This window comes from Physeter macrocephalus, chromosome 21 (genome assembly GCF_002837175.3).
Source record: "Physeter macrocephalus isolate SW-GA chromosome 21, ASM283717v5, whole genome shotgun sequence".
NCBI classification, from domain to species: domain Eukaryota; kingdom Metazoa; phylum Chordata; class Mammalia; order Artiodactyla; family Physeteridae; genus Physeter; species Physeter macrocephalus.
The window spans coordinates 109,969,226-109,981,579 of record NC_041234.1 but is presented as its reverse complement, the minus strand read 5'-3'; the positions used below and the strand labels follow the sequence as shown (position 1 = coordinate 109,981,579).

Below are 12,354 nucleotides of genomic sequence, written 5' to 3'. Positions count from 1 at the left end.
TGTACTTTATAACTGGAAATAATTAATTTGGGTTTGGAAAATGATTTCTCTAGTTGTTTGTTTAATTCTTTTGCCAAAATAGCCTAGAGCAAGTTCCTTTTTATAAGAATGGACTTAGTTTCCTCTATTTTTTACCCACCTCCCAAGTCAAAACAATACCAGTTTACTAAATCAGTTTGAAATTTGATTTAAAACCTCCTGCTGAATGCTTTGGGCTCTGGAAATGATAGTGTGCATGTGTGTCTGTGTGTGTGATCTGGAAGTGGTTGTCTCAGCCCAGAGGACTGGAGATGCCACTTCCATTTTACAGGAGCAACCAACCATCAATAGCCAGCTTCAGTCCCTTTGCTCATATGCAGATCTGATAGTTTCTGAGTCACTGAAACTCTCTTCTCTGACACAAACCACTTCAGGCTGTTCGGAGGTAATGATTCCTTTTTTTGGTAAGGTTATTTTGGTTATCACAAGTAGGGCCCAACAACTTCGGTGTTTCATCAGTCAAGTCAGGAGGTAGCAATGAGAAAAAAGGCTGACTCTGAGAAAGGGCATCAGGCCACCATCAGATGACCTTTCTACTGTCCAGGACCTAAGAAGGGTTTTTGGCTCCAGCTGAAGCAATGCATAGTCTTTTGGGAATTGATTTTCATTATTATTTGATTTCCTAGCAGTACACTTCCAACTAAAAATGCCGTTTGACAGATGAAAGGAAAGGAAAATCAATTGTATTTTGAGAAGTTTTGGATAATATCACACCATCCCTTGGTGTTGCTGCAAATCAGAATTGGTGGTCACTAGTCTTTTTTTTTAAACAACTTTATTAAGGTGTGATTGTTATACAGAATACTGCCCATATTTAATGTATACAATTTGATGGATTTAAACATACCATACACCCTTGAAACCATCACCACAATCAGGATAATATACATATCCATCACCTCCAAGAAAGTCTCCTCCTGCCCTTATGTTTATTTGTGTGTGTGTGTGTGTGTGTGTGTGTGTGTGTTAAGAACTCTTGAGATCTACCCTCTTAAGAAATTTTTAAGTGAACAATTACAGTATTTTACATACTACTGTTTTCAAAGCACCTTGATAACATCTTCTAATATAATTGACACCTTAAGTAGGGTAGGTCTTATTTCTACTTTACGATGAAAAAATAGACCTATGGGATATGTTTTCCCAAAGATCACCTCTGGATATTGCGCCGGTATCCAGAACCCAATTTGCGAGACTTCCATTGTCCAAGCAGGAATGTTCAAAGGTTGGTCATTAAACTTTTGGAGTGGTTTTAATTAAAATGTTGGGCGGTGAGGTGAGGCCTAGCCTGGTAGATTTGGTGTGGCCTCTTGAGTAGTTACTTTGTGTTAAACACTTTCCTAATCATTACAGGGGCATAGAGATTAAAGCAGAACAAACAAAAAATATGATTCTACTCTTTAGGACCTCACAAGCCAGCAGACAAGATGGAAGCATACACAGAGATGCTTCCATTTCTGCTTCAGTCCATCCTTCATTCTGCCAGCAGAACAGTCTTTTGAAAACACATGCCCTTTCCCTGCTTAAAATTTTCTGGTGGTTCCCTGCTTCTCAGAGGACCAAGTCCAAGCTTCTTATCAGGACATAAAAGGCCTTCTCTGATTTTGCCCAGCTCCTCCCTCTGTACCCACCCCTCTGTCCAGGATCCCAAATCTCAATACCCTGGTGACCTGGATTGGGCTATGTATGAGGCAGGCGCTCCTTTGTGCCCAGGCCCAGTTCTGTCCTATGCATTCTCTTTCATGTCTAGTTTCTCCAGAGGTGCCACTTGAAGGGATGCAGGTTTCTTCATTTGTAATAGGGGGATGATGGGACATCCCTGGTGGTCCAGTGGTTAAGACTCTGTGCTTCCAACGCAGGGGGTGCAGATTCGATCCCTGGTCAGGGAACTAAGATCCCACATGCTGTAGCCAAAAAAAAAAAGGACAGTGTAATAGGGGGATGAGTATAGGTACCTACATCATGGGCTTACTGTGAGGATTCAACCAAGTAACGCATGGTGAGGGCTTAGGCTGTGCCTGGCATAGAATATTTGTTCAATAAATGGTAGCTAGGTTTTATTATTATTATGCAGTAGGAGAAGCAAGGGTGTGAGGGTAAAATCAATATTTCTAGGTGCTCAGAGCACGTCATGATTTGTCATGCCTCTGGGTGTTAACTCATGGTGGGCCCTCTGTCTAGAATGCTGTGTTAGTCTGGGTCCTCTGAGAAGGAGAAATTTAGGATTAAACGGCAAGGATTTTATAACCAACCGCCTATGTGAGAGACATGGGGGGTGGGGGAGGGGGGAGATGGGAAGGGAGGGGGAGATGGGAAGGGTGGGAGTGCCCATGATGCAAGTCCATGATGCACACCTGACCCCTAGTGAAGAGGAGAGTAGCTTAGGTGGACGCTCTCTAGACTGCTATGCAGCTGAAGAAAGTTTCAGAAAAGCCTTTGGGGAGTCCAAAAGTCAGTGATCAGTACAGCCCTGTCCCTGATGTACTGTCATTGGTCAGGTGCGACCCACTGGAAGCGAGCCTTCAGCACAGACATTAGGATGAATTTCTGAGGCAGCAGCTCAATTGTGCTCCCTGTCGTTGGAGGCCTTCCTCTTAGCCTTCGTAAATGCCTTTCCTCTTCCATTGAACTCATCCTGCTTGTACTTAAAGGGCCAGCTTTAAATGTTTCCTCTTCTGGGAAACTTCCTTGAAGGAAATTCTCAGCAGTCCGATGATGCCTACATGATCACTGCCTACAATGATCATCCCCAGATCTCTGCCTAGTTCATTTCTAATGCACTTACTTGAACCCCTAGCATCTGAAAAACTACTGGGTGCTCAGGAAATAACTGTTGAATGAATGAATGAGTTGGTAGGACTTGGACAAGCAGATCTAAGGGAGAAGATAGTTGAGGCAGAGTGAACTGCTTGAGCAAAGTCAAGTAAGTATGTCTTGCCCCCAGACTGTCATTTTAGGGAAAGTATATTATGATGCAAAACAGTGGGTATATTATGATGCAGAACAGTGGGCGCAGGAGTCTTTTCCTGGCCATTGAAAATGATTCATATTTGAGAACTTTGTTCAAAACAATGTTTTGAGTATTTCCTGAGAAACTTCTTTCCTGAGAGGAAACAGAGTTGATGGAAATGGAATTTTACTGCTGCCAGGAAAAGTGTGATAAAGATCAAATCTCTACAACTACTACCAGAATAGAAATTTCCATAGAGCAAAGAGATTTAAAGGCCCACCTAATGGCTCATATGTACTTAGTGTTCAGTGCAGCTGAACTATAATTCTGTAATGGAATTTGACCAATTTTGACAATCCAGTTTGTAACGTATGAATTAGTGAAGACTCATCTTGACATTTGCTGACGCTGCCAGATGTTGGCCATATTTTTGATGGAAAGAAACAGGGAGCTGGCCAGGATCCCAAAACTCAGTATCACTACCAACCGCCTACCACCGCCACATGTTGCCAGAGGAGATAGACATGCTGAGGATAAGGTCCCACAAAATCACTCATGATCAGCAATTGGAGATTTAACTCCTAATCCCTATGTAATGTTTTACACTGGTGACCTAGGTTGGACTATGTATGAGCCAGGCCCGGGCCCAGTTCTGTCCTATGCATTCTCCCTCATGTCTTGTTTCTCCAGAGGTGCCACTTGAAGGGACCCAAGTTTATTTGTAATAGGAGGATGAATATTGGCACCTACGTCATGGGCTTGCTGTGAGGATTCAACCAAGTACTGCATGCTGAGGGCTTAGACTGTGCCTGGAATAGAGTATTTTTTCAATAAATAGTAGCTAGGTTTTATTATTAATATGAAGTAGAAAAAGCAAGGGTGTGAGGGTAAAATCTTAATATTTCTAGGTGCATATTATAAAAGTTGGTTGTTCATGCCTTCGGTGAGTGCCTGTTCTGTAATAAAGCAGCATGGGACTCTAGGCACATGGGGTGCTGTGGCCCATTCTGTAATTAATGTCACACACACAGTTGCTGATATCTCATTCTTCTCTCAAGTGAGGACAGTTCATTTTGGCTCATACATAAGTAAAATCACCTACTCCTCCACTGTGCTTTCTTCTCTTTCTCATTGGCCCATCTCTCTCACCTTTATATTTCTTCCTAGGTTACACGGAAGAACCTAGGAAGAAATGAACATGGCTGCATGATACAGTCCCCTCCTTTGATTTTTGTTGATCAGGTTGGGAAACTCTTTGACCCAACAGCCCTTGCTTTACAGATCCTTTCTTCCATTTTAGTGGAATAGTTCACTTGGAATGTTATCCATTTATTTCTGTCTTTCACTACTGAGTCATTGATTTCACCTAAGAGCTTCTCCTTTATATATGTTTATACACATCTCTCTTTACCATATTCCTCCTTTCTTTCCAAGTCTGCTGTTACATCAAGAATTACTTCCGTCTCACTTCTTTATCCTATTTGAAAGCCAAAAACAAGAATTGAATTATGACTGATAGGGAATAGAATATTATGATTGATGGATGTGTACCAAAGTAAAGGAAAGCCGTAAGTTTAAAAAGGAAAAGTAGTATTTGAAGTCCCAAAGGTACCTCATACTCAATATGTCCAAATCTGGACTTACTCTCTGTGTCTTCTCTAAGCCTCTGGCAGTTAACTCTCAAGATGTTTCTCAAATGGGTTTATTTCCTCCTTACTCCCATTGTCCTTGCCCTGGGCCTCACCCTCTTCATCTTACATCTAGACAACATAACTTCTTTCCTTATCTTCTTGCTGGTTCCCTCTCTTTTTTAACCTTTTGTATTGTAAAATGAGATAAGGATTCAAAACACCAAGCAATCAAATGAGTAGCTTAATACAGTATTACAAGGCAAACATACTTAAAATCTCCATCCAGATCAAGAGATGGAACATTGTCAGCCATGCCGAAAGTCCCTCTAGGTGCCCTATCCCAATCATAAACCTTCCCTCCTTCCAAAATAACTATTATCCTGACTTTCATTTTTTTACTTTTAAGAAAAATGTTTATTTATTTATTTGGCTGTGTTGGGTCGTAGTTGCAGCACGTTGGCTTCCTTCTAGTTGTGGCTTGTGGGCTCCAGAGCACACAGGCTCAATAGTTGTGGCATGTGGGCTCTCTAGTTGTGGCGCACAGGCTCAGTAGTTGCTGTGCGTGCTTAGTTGCCCTGTGGCATGTGGGATCATAGTTCCCCAACCAGGGATCGAACCTGTGTCCCCTGCATTGGAAGGCGGATTCTTAACCACCGGACCACCAGGGAAGTCCCTATCCTGACTTTTAAAGTAATTATCTTCTTACATTTTTTAATGAAGAGGGTGCTTTTTAAAAATATCAGTCTTGCCATATCCAGTTAGCTCTAAATTCCCTCACAGGTTTTCTCAGGCCTACCTTTATAGCCTCCTTTCTATGACTACTTCTCTTCTCCCCAGTACCCTGGTTTCTGGCGGCCATACTGGATTATTCACAGGCTCAGATGCCTCTAGGTGTTTGCCAGATACCTCCAGGCATTTGCTCCTGCTTTTCCCTCTTTCTGGAGTTCCCTCCATTCCCATTCTCTGATGAAGTCCTAGACCCTGATTCTTCATTGAAGCTGTCCTAGATCTCTCTTCCCTGACAGCCTGGGTCAGAATGAATCTCTCCCATCCCTGTGCTCTGTGCCCATTAGAGCTTTTTTTCTTGGGGTTGGCGTGTGTGGGGGCGGGGGGCGGCTTGTGGGATCTTAGTTCCTTGACCAGGGATCAAACCCGTGCCCTGGGCAGGGAAAGCGCGAAGTCCTAACCACTGGACCGCCAGGGAATTCCCTAGAGCATTTTATACATGCTTCCATTATTAGTATTTATCATAGTCTCTGGTACCTAACAGATTGCTTAATGCATAGTAGGTGCTCAATAAATGTTTGTTGAAAGTATGAATCTGTGCAATCATTCTTTTTTTTTTTTTCAGGGTGTCACATTTTCTTCAGAATTGACACAAATCATATATTTGATCATATGATCAAGGCTGATGTGGACTCTTTCAGATGCTGTTGTTCTGAACGTTACTACGGTTGAAATAAGTCTTTTTTTTTTTTTTTTTTTTTTTTTGTGGTATGCGGGCCTCCCTCTGTCGTGGCCTCTCCCGTTGCGGAGCACAGCTCAGGACGCGCAGGCTCATTGGCCATGGCTCACGGGCCCAGCCGCTCCGCGGCATGCGGGATCCTCCCGGACCGGGGCACGAACCCGGTTCCCCTGCATCGGCAGGCGGACGCGCAACCACTGCGCCACCAGGGAAGCCCTGTGCAATCATTCTTTAAAGCTTTTTCAGGGTGTCACATTTTCTTCAGAATTGACACAAATCATATATTTGATCATATGATCAAGGCTGATGTGGACTCTTTCAGATGCTGTTGTTCTGAACGTTACTACGGTTGAAATAAGTTTTTTCGCTGCATAAAGCTAGCACTCCTGTATTTTAATTCCTTGAGTTGTCTTAAAATGCTCAAGTTGTGTCACCCAAAAAGGGACTGAAGTATGCTTTATAATAACTTAAGATTCAGATCAATTTCTACCTATTTATTTATTTATTAAAATAAATCAATAGGAGTGATTTATTTTAATTCAGTTTCTCTCTTTCATTTACATTTTATGTAACTAGGATAGATATGACTGAGAAAAATTTGATTGACAGTTATCAGGATTTTTTTAAAATTGAAAAGTATTATGTGGTTAAAACTTTTTTTAAACTATAGAAGATATAAAAAAGTTTACATCCCCACTTCATTTGCAGCCCTATTCCCCAGAGTTTACCACTGTTAAATTTCTTGTCTGGGTGTTCAAATTGTTTTTATGTCTATTGAATCATATACACACTTGTGCATACACACATGCTTATACGTTTATGCTCATGAATATATATCTTTTTTATATACACAGTTGGAATCATACAATATATAATATTCTTTAATTTGCTTTTTTACTTGACGTGTATTAGAGATAATTTCATATTGGTACATCTTGAGCTACTCATATATTTTAACATTTGCACAATAGTCCATTGTTTGGATATTTCACGGTTAAACAGTCCCCTCCTGATGGATATTTGGATTATTTCGTTTTGTTTTGTTTACTGTTTTAAACAATGCTGTTAACAAACATCCTTCTATAGTTTTATTTACTCTTGTTTGTAGAACCACACAAGCTATTTTTAAAATAAAAATCGGAGTAATGATATTATTATTGAAAGTTTTTCTATTTTGATAGTTCATAGTTTAAAAATAAAGCCAGTGTAAAACTTTTGAAACAATAAGAATGAAAACCATCATCACACATTTGAACACACATAGTGTAAATATTAATGTGTGTAAATATTATTTTGAACAATAATAGCTACCATTTAATGATCAACGACACTATCTTATTTAATCCTCACAGCACTATGGGGTAGGTACTGTTGTTCCCAATATATAGATGAAGTAACTGATTAGAGAAAGGTTAAATGACTTATCTGAGGTACCACAGGTAGTAAGCATCAGAGTGGGGGCTCTAAAACAGTGTGTACGCACAATAAAAAGACAAATAGCCCAATTGAAAAATGGTCAAAGGATCTCTTTTTTCCTAATTGAAGTATAGTTGATTTAAAATGTTGTGTTAGTTTCTGGTGTACAGCAAAGTGATTCAGTCAGATATATATATATATTATACATATATATTCCTTTTTAAGATTCTTTTTCCATTATAGTTTATTACAAGATATTGAACATAGTTCCCTGTGCTATACAGTAAGACCTTGTTGTTTATCTATTTTACATAAAGTAGTATGTATCTGTTAATCCCAGGCTCCTAATTTATACCCCCAACCCTTTCCCCTTTGGTAATCATAAATTTTTCTTTGTCTGTGAGTTGGTTTCTGTTTTGTGAATAAGTTCATTTGTATCATTGTTTTTAGATTACACATATAAGTGATATATGATATTTGTCTTTCTCTGTCTCATTTACTTAGTATGATAATCTCTAGGTACATCCATGTTGCTGCAAATGGCATTATTTCATTCTTTTTTATGGCTGAGTAGTATTCCATTGTGTATATATACCGCATCTTCTTTATCCATTCACCTGTCAGTGGACATTTAGGTTGCTTCCATGACCTGGCTATTGTAAGTAGTGCTGCAATGAACATTGGGGTTGCATGTATCTTTTTGAATTATGGTTTTCTCCAGATATATGCCCAGGAGTGGGGTTGCTGGATCATATGGTAGCTCTATTTTTAGTTTTTTGAGGAACCTCATACTGTTCTCCATAGTGGCTGTACCAATTTACATTCCCACCAACAGTGTAGGAGGGTTCCCTTTTCTCCACACCCTCTCCAGCGTTTATTATTGGTAGACTTTTTGATGATGGCCATTCTGACCGGTGTGAGGTGATACCTCATTGTAGTTTGATTTGCACTTCTCTAATAATTAGCGATGTTGAACATCTTTTCAACATTTGGGGCAAAGGATCTTAATAGGCATTTCTCCAAAGAAGATATGCAACTGGCCAATAACCACATGAAAAGGTGCTCAATGTCATTAGTTGTTCGGGAAATGCAAATCAAAACTACCATGAGATACTACTTCAGGCCCATTAGTACGACCACTTAAAAAGAAAAAAAGAAAATAACTAGTGTTGGTACGGATGTGGACAAATTGGAACCCTCATACATTCTTTGTTTGTTTGTTTGTCTGTTTTCAGCTGAAAGTTCCATTTTGTTTTCCATTTTGATACTAATCCCTTTCAATTTAGCTTCCTCTCATCGATGTACAATAGAAGTGGAACGTTAAAAATAATTACCACCTATTACTAGAATGTTTTATAACTTTTTACTACATCATTCTTATTTAAAACATAAACTTATTTCCTCTTAAAAATATTTTAATTTTATTGGTGTATAGTTGATTTACAATGTTGTGTTAGTTTCAGGTGTACAGCAAAGCCTCATACATTTTTAGTGGGAATGTAAAATGGTGCAACCATTGTGGAAAACAGTTTACCATTGTCTCAAAAAGTTAATCATGAAATTACCATATGACCCAGAACCTCTACTCCTAGTTATATGCCCAAGAGAAATGAAAACATATTTCTTCAGAAAAACTTGTACACAAATGTCCATAGCAGCGTTATTCATAATAGCCAAAAGGTGAAAATAACCCAGATGTCCACCAACTGATGAATGCATAATCAAACAAAAGGTGGTACAGCCATACAGTGGAATATTTATACATCCATAAAAAGGAACAAAGTATTGATAAATCCTACAACATGGATGAACCTCGAAAACATTTCACTAAATGAAAGAAGTCAGACACAATATCACACAGTGTATGATTCCATTTATAGAAAAGGCTCAGAATATGCAGAAAGTAAGTTAGTGATTACCAAGGGCTGGGGAGGGGAGGGGAGGAAATGGGGAGATGGAGGGTGACTGCTAACAGTTTCAGAGTTTCAATTTAGGGGATGAAAATGGTCTGAAACTGAATCATGGCGATAGTGGCCCAACTCCATGAACACATTTTAAACTATTGACATGTACACTTTAAATATGTGGATTGATATATATTGTCCAGCACTATAAAATCAGAGAGCCCTTAAAATATTGTTGTTCCTTAAAGGTCTGTCCTTGACTCTCTTTTTGTGGGGTGGTCTCATCCATTGTCATGCCCTCTATGTTGAATTTAGGCAGATGAAGAGCAAATCTCTTCTCCAGACCAGTCCTCGCCCCTGACCTATATTTGGGCCTGCCTACTGAAGAGGGCCACTTGCCTTTCCCACAGACACCTCAGAAGTACTAGTGTGTCCCAGACAGCTCATTCCAGTCACAAATCTGATTCTTTTGTGTGCCCTGTCTGAGTGGATGCTGTTCCCACTTACTGACATCCATGAACTAAACCTCCCGGTGCTATTAGTTTTTTCCTCTAACAATTCCATCTACTCTTTTCCATTCTCATGGCAGAAGCTATCTATTGCCCAGGCCCTCAAAAGTTCCTGCCTCGGTGAATGTGGTCACATGTACCCCAGGGTGCTTGGTGCCTGTCCAACCTTGCCTCTCCTTCTGGCCATCCCTTCTCCTTAAACATTTTCCTTCAGCAATAGGGGAGCTCCTTGGAGATCACTCAGTCACTCCTTGCCATCTCCTGCCTTTGCCCTTGCTGGCTCCTCTGCTAGATCTTCCCTCTTGTTTCTTAGCCTGTCTAATGCCTCATTTTTGTCAGACTTGCTTCAGGCATTAAATCTAAGAAGTCTTGGTTAACCCCTAACTGGGTTTGAGTTAGACATCCTCCTTGCCCCCTCTTGCCTGTAGCTCTTCTGATGTTACATTCACCACACTGGATTATAATGCTCTATTTGAGTGCCTGTCTTCTCTACCAGATTGTGAGTTTTTAGAGACTACAGCCATGGGGGAAATCTTTATGTACTTTCTCCATGTCTGTGTGTGAGCAGGGTGAGGGGAGTCCCTCCTTTAGTCATGAAGCCTCCTTCTCAGGGAGCCCTTTGTTCACAATTCTATCTAAAATTGCAATCTCCCCAAACACTTCTTATCTTCCTCCCTTGATACTGCTGTCCTTAGCACTTATGACTATCTATCATATTGTATATTGTACTTACCTTGTTTATTATCTGTCTGTCTTCTCCCACTAGAATGTAAGCTCCACGAAGGAAGGAATTTTTGTCTGTTGGTTAACTTGTATTCTCACTTCCTAAACCAGTACTAGGTACGTGGTAGGCACCCAGAGAATGTTTGTTGAATGATTGAAAGAATGTTTGCCTCAGTCAGCTGCCTCAGAGAGTATGTTATGAGTGTACTGTCTGGAGCCAGAATGCCTGACTTTGGATCCTACCCATGACTTTTTATCTGTGTGACCAAGGGCAGCTTACATAAGTCTCTGTGCCTGAGTCTCCTTTTCTGTAAAATGGGGCTAAAAGTCATTTACTGCACAGAGTTGTCATGTAGATTTAAAAAGTAGGTCTGTATAACGTATTACAAGAGTGCCTGGTAATTAGTAAATGTTCAGTAAGGATTAGTTATTATTATTTCTCTCTTGGGAAGTTGGCCTTAGAGATACCTAGTATAGCTACATGTTTATTTCTGCATTTCCAGAGCCTAGTCTGTTATTGCTTGAAAGTATCAAATAATCCTTTGTGAAATAAATGTTTGAATGGAATTAAAACAGATTTTTCAACACTTATTTTGTCTTTATATTAGTGTTTTGGATTTTTAAATAATTATTATAGCAGCTCGTTTAAATTAGATATGTGAATATCTAAAGGAAAACCGTAAACATTTTAGACAGAAATGGCAACTTTTGAACTTTGACCTTTATTAGAGCAGTAAGTCCATTCAGACTTCACTTTTTGAGGAATACTGTTACTGTTATCGAATTCCAGGCTAGGCTTGGGCTAGTAGATCTGTCTCAGTTGAGACCCTTTTTACCTCCTTGCTTCGTTTTCATCAGCTTCAGAGCCCTCCATCTTTTGCAGCCAGGAAGGAAATTGGTCCAGGCTTGTAAAGACTGACATCTAGTCAGGGTAGGCATCTTAGTCAGTTTCCCGAAATCTGATGCAGAAAGGCAGAAAACTACTCATTTTCGTATCTTGGAAAGTGAAACTGTGTGTGTACTAAGCTCCATCTGGCAAAAGTAGTATTTAATATTTGTTCCTTACTCTTTTCAGAAAATGGAGGCGTGGGTGGTGGTGATGGAAGTTAACACTTACTGAGTGCCAGCTACGGGTCAGGCACTCTATATATGTTATTTTGTTTAATCCTTATAGGAATATAGTATGGCTCCAATTTACATATAGGGATAGTGAGGCATATAGTGGTTAAGTAATTTGCCAAATATGACATACCTTGCTAGTACTAGTAAGTGGCAGGGCCAGCGTTTTGATCTGAGGTCTTCTTGACGCCCACTGTCTGTATCAGTCACACACTTGGATAAGAGATCATACCATTGTTGTTCATCTCAAGTGTTGATAATTTGTTCTTTTGGCAAGTTTTGGCTACTTTTCAAAAGTTGGCATACAGTTAAAACAAGCTTGGATTTCTTAAAGTTAAGAAACTTGTAGCTTCATTGGTAAGAAGTTAAGTCCTAAAAGTATACTGGAAAGTATATTCAAAGAGCAAATTAATAGCTGTAAAACTATACTTTTTTATCTTACACATACACTGTGATTCATTTTATGTAATATAAACTAGAAAATTATTTTAGATATGTAAAGAATCCTTAACACGATTACATATGCTTCAGTTATTCTAAAATACTTTTTTTTTTTTTTTTTTTTTTTTTTGCGGTACGCGGGCCTCTCACTGTTGTG

General features: G+C 39.6%; 1 protein-coding gene across 1 annotated transcript in view; it reads left to right on the top strand.

Annotated features, from left to right (window-relative positions):
• Window positions 1-12,354, top strand: part of ATP11C (ATPase phospholipid transporting 11C) — a 169,088-nt gene that overhangs the window by 34,943 nt on the left and 121,791 nt on the right. The window lies entirely within an intron of this gene.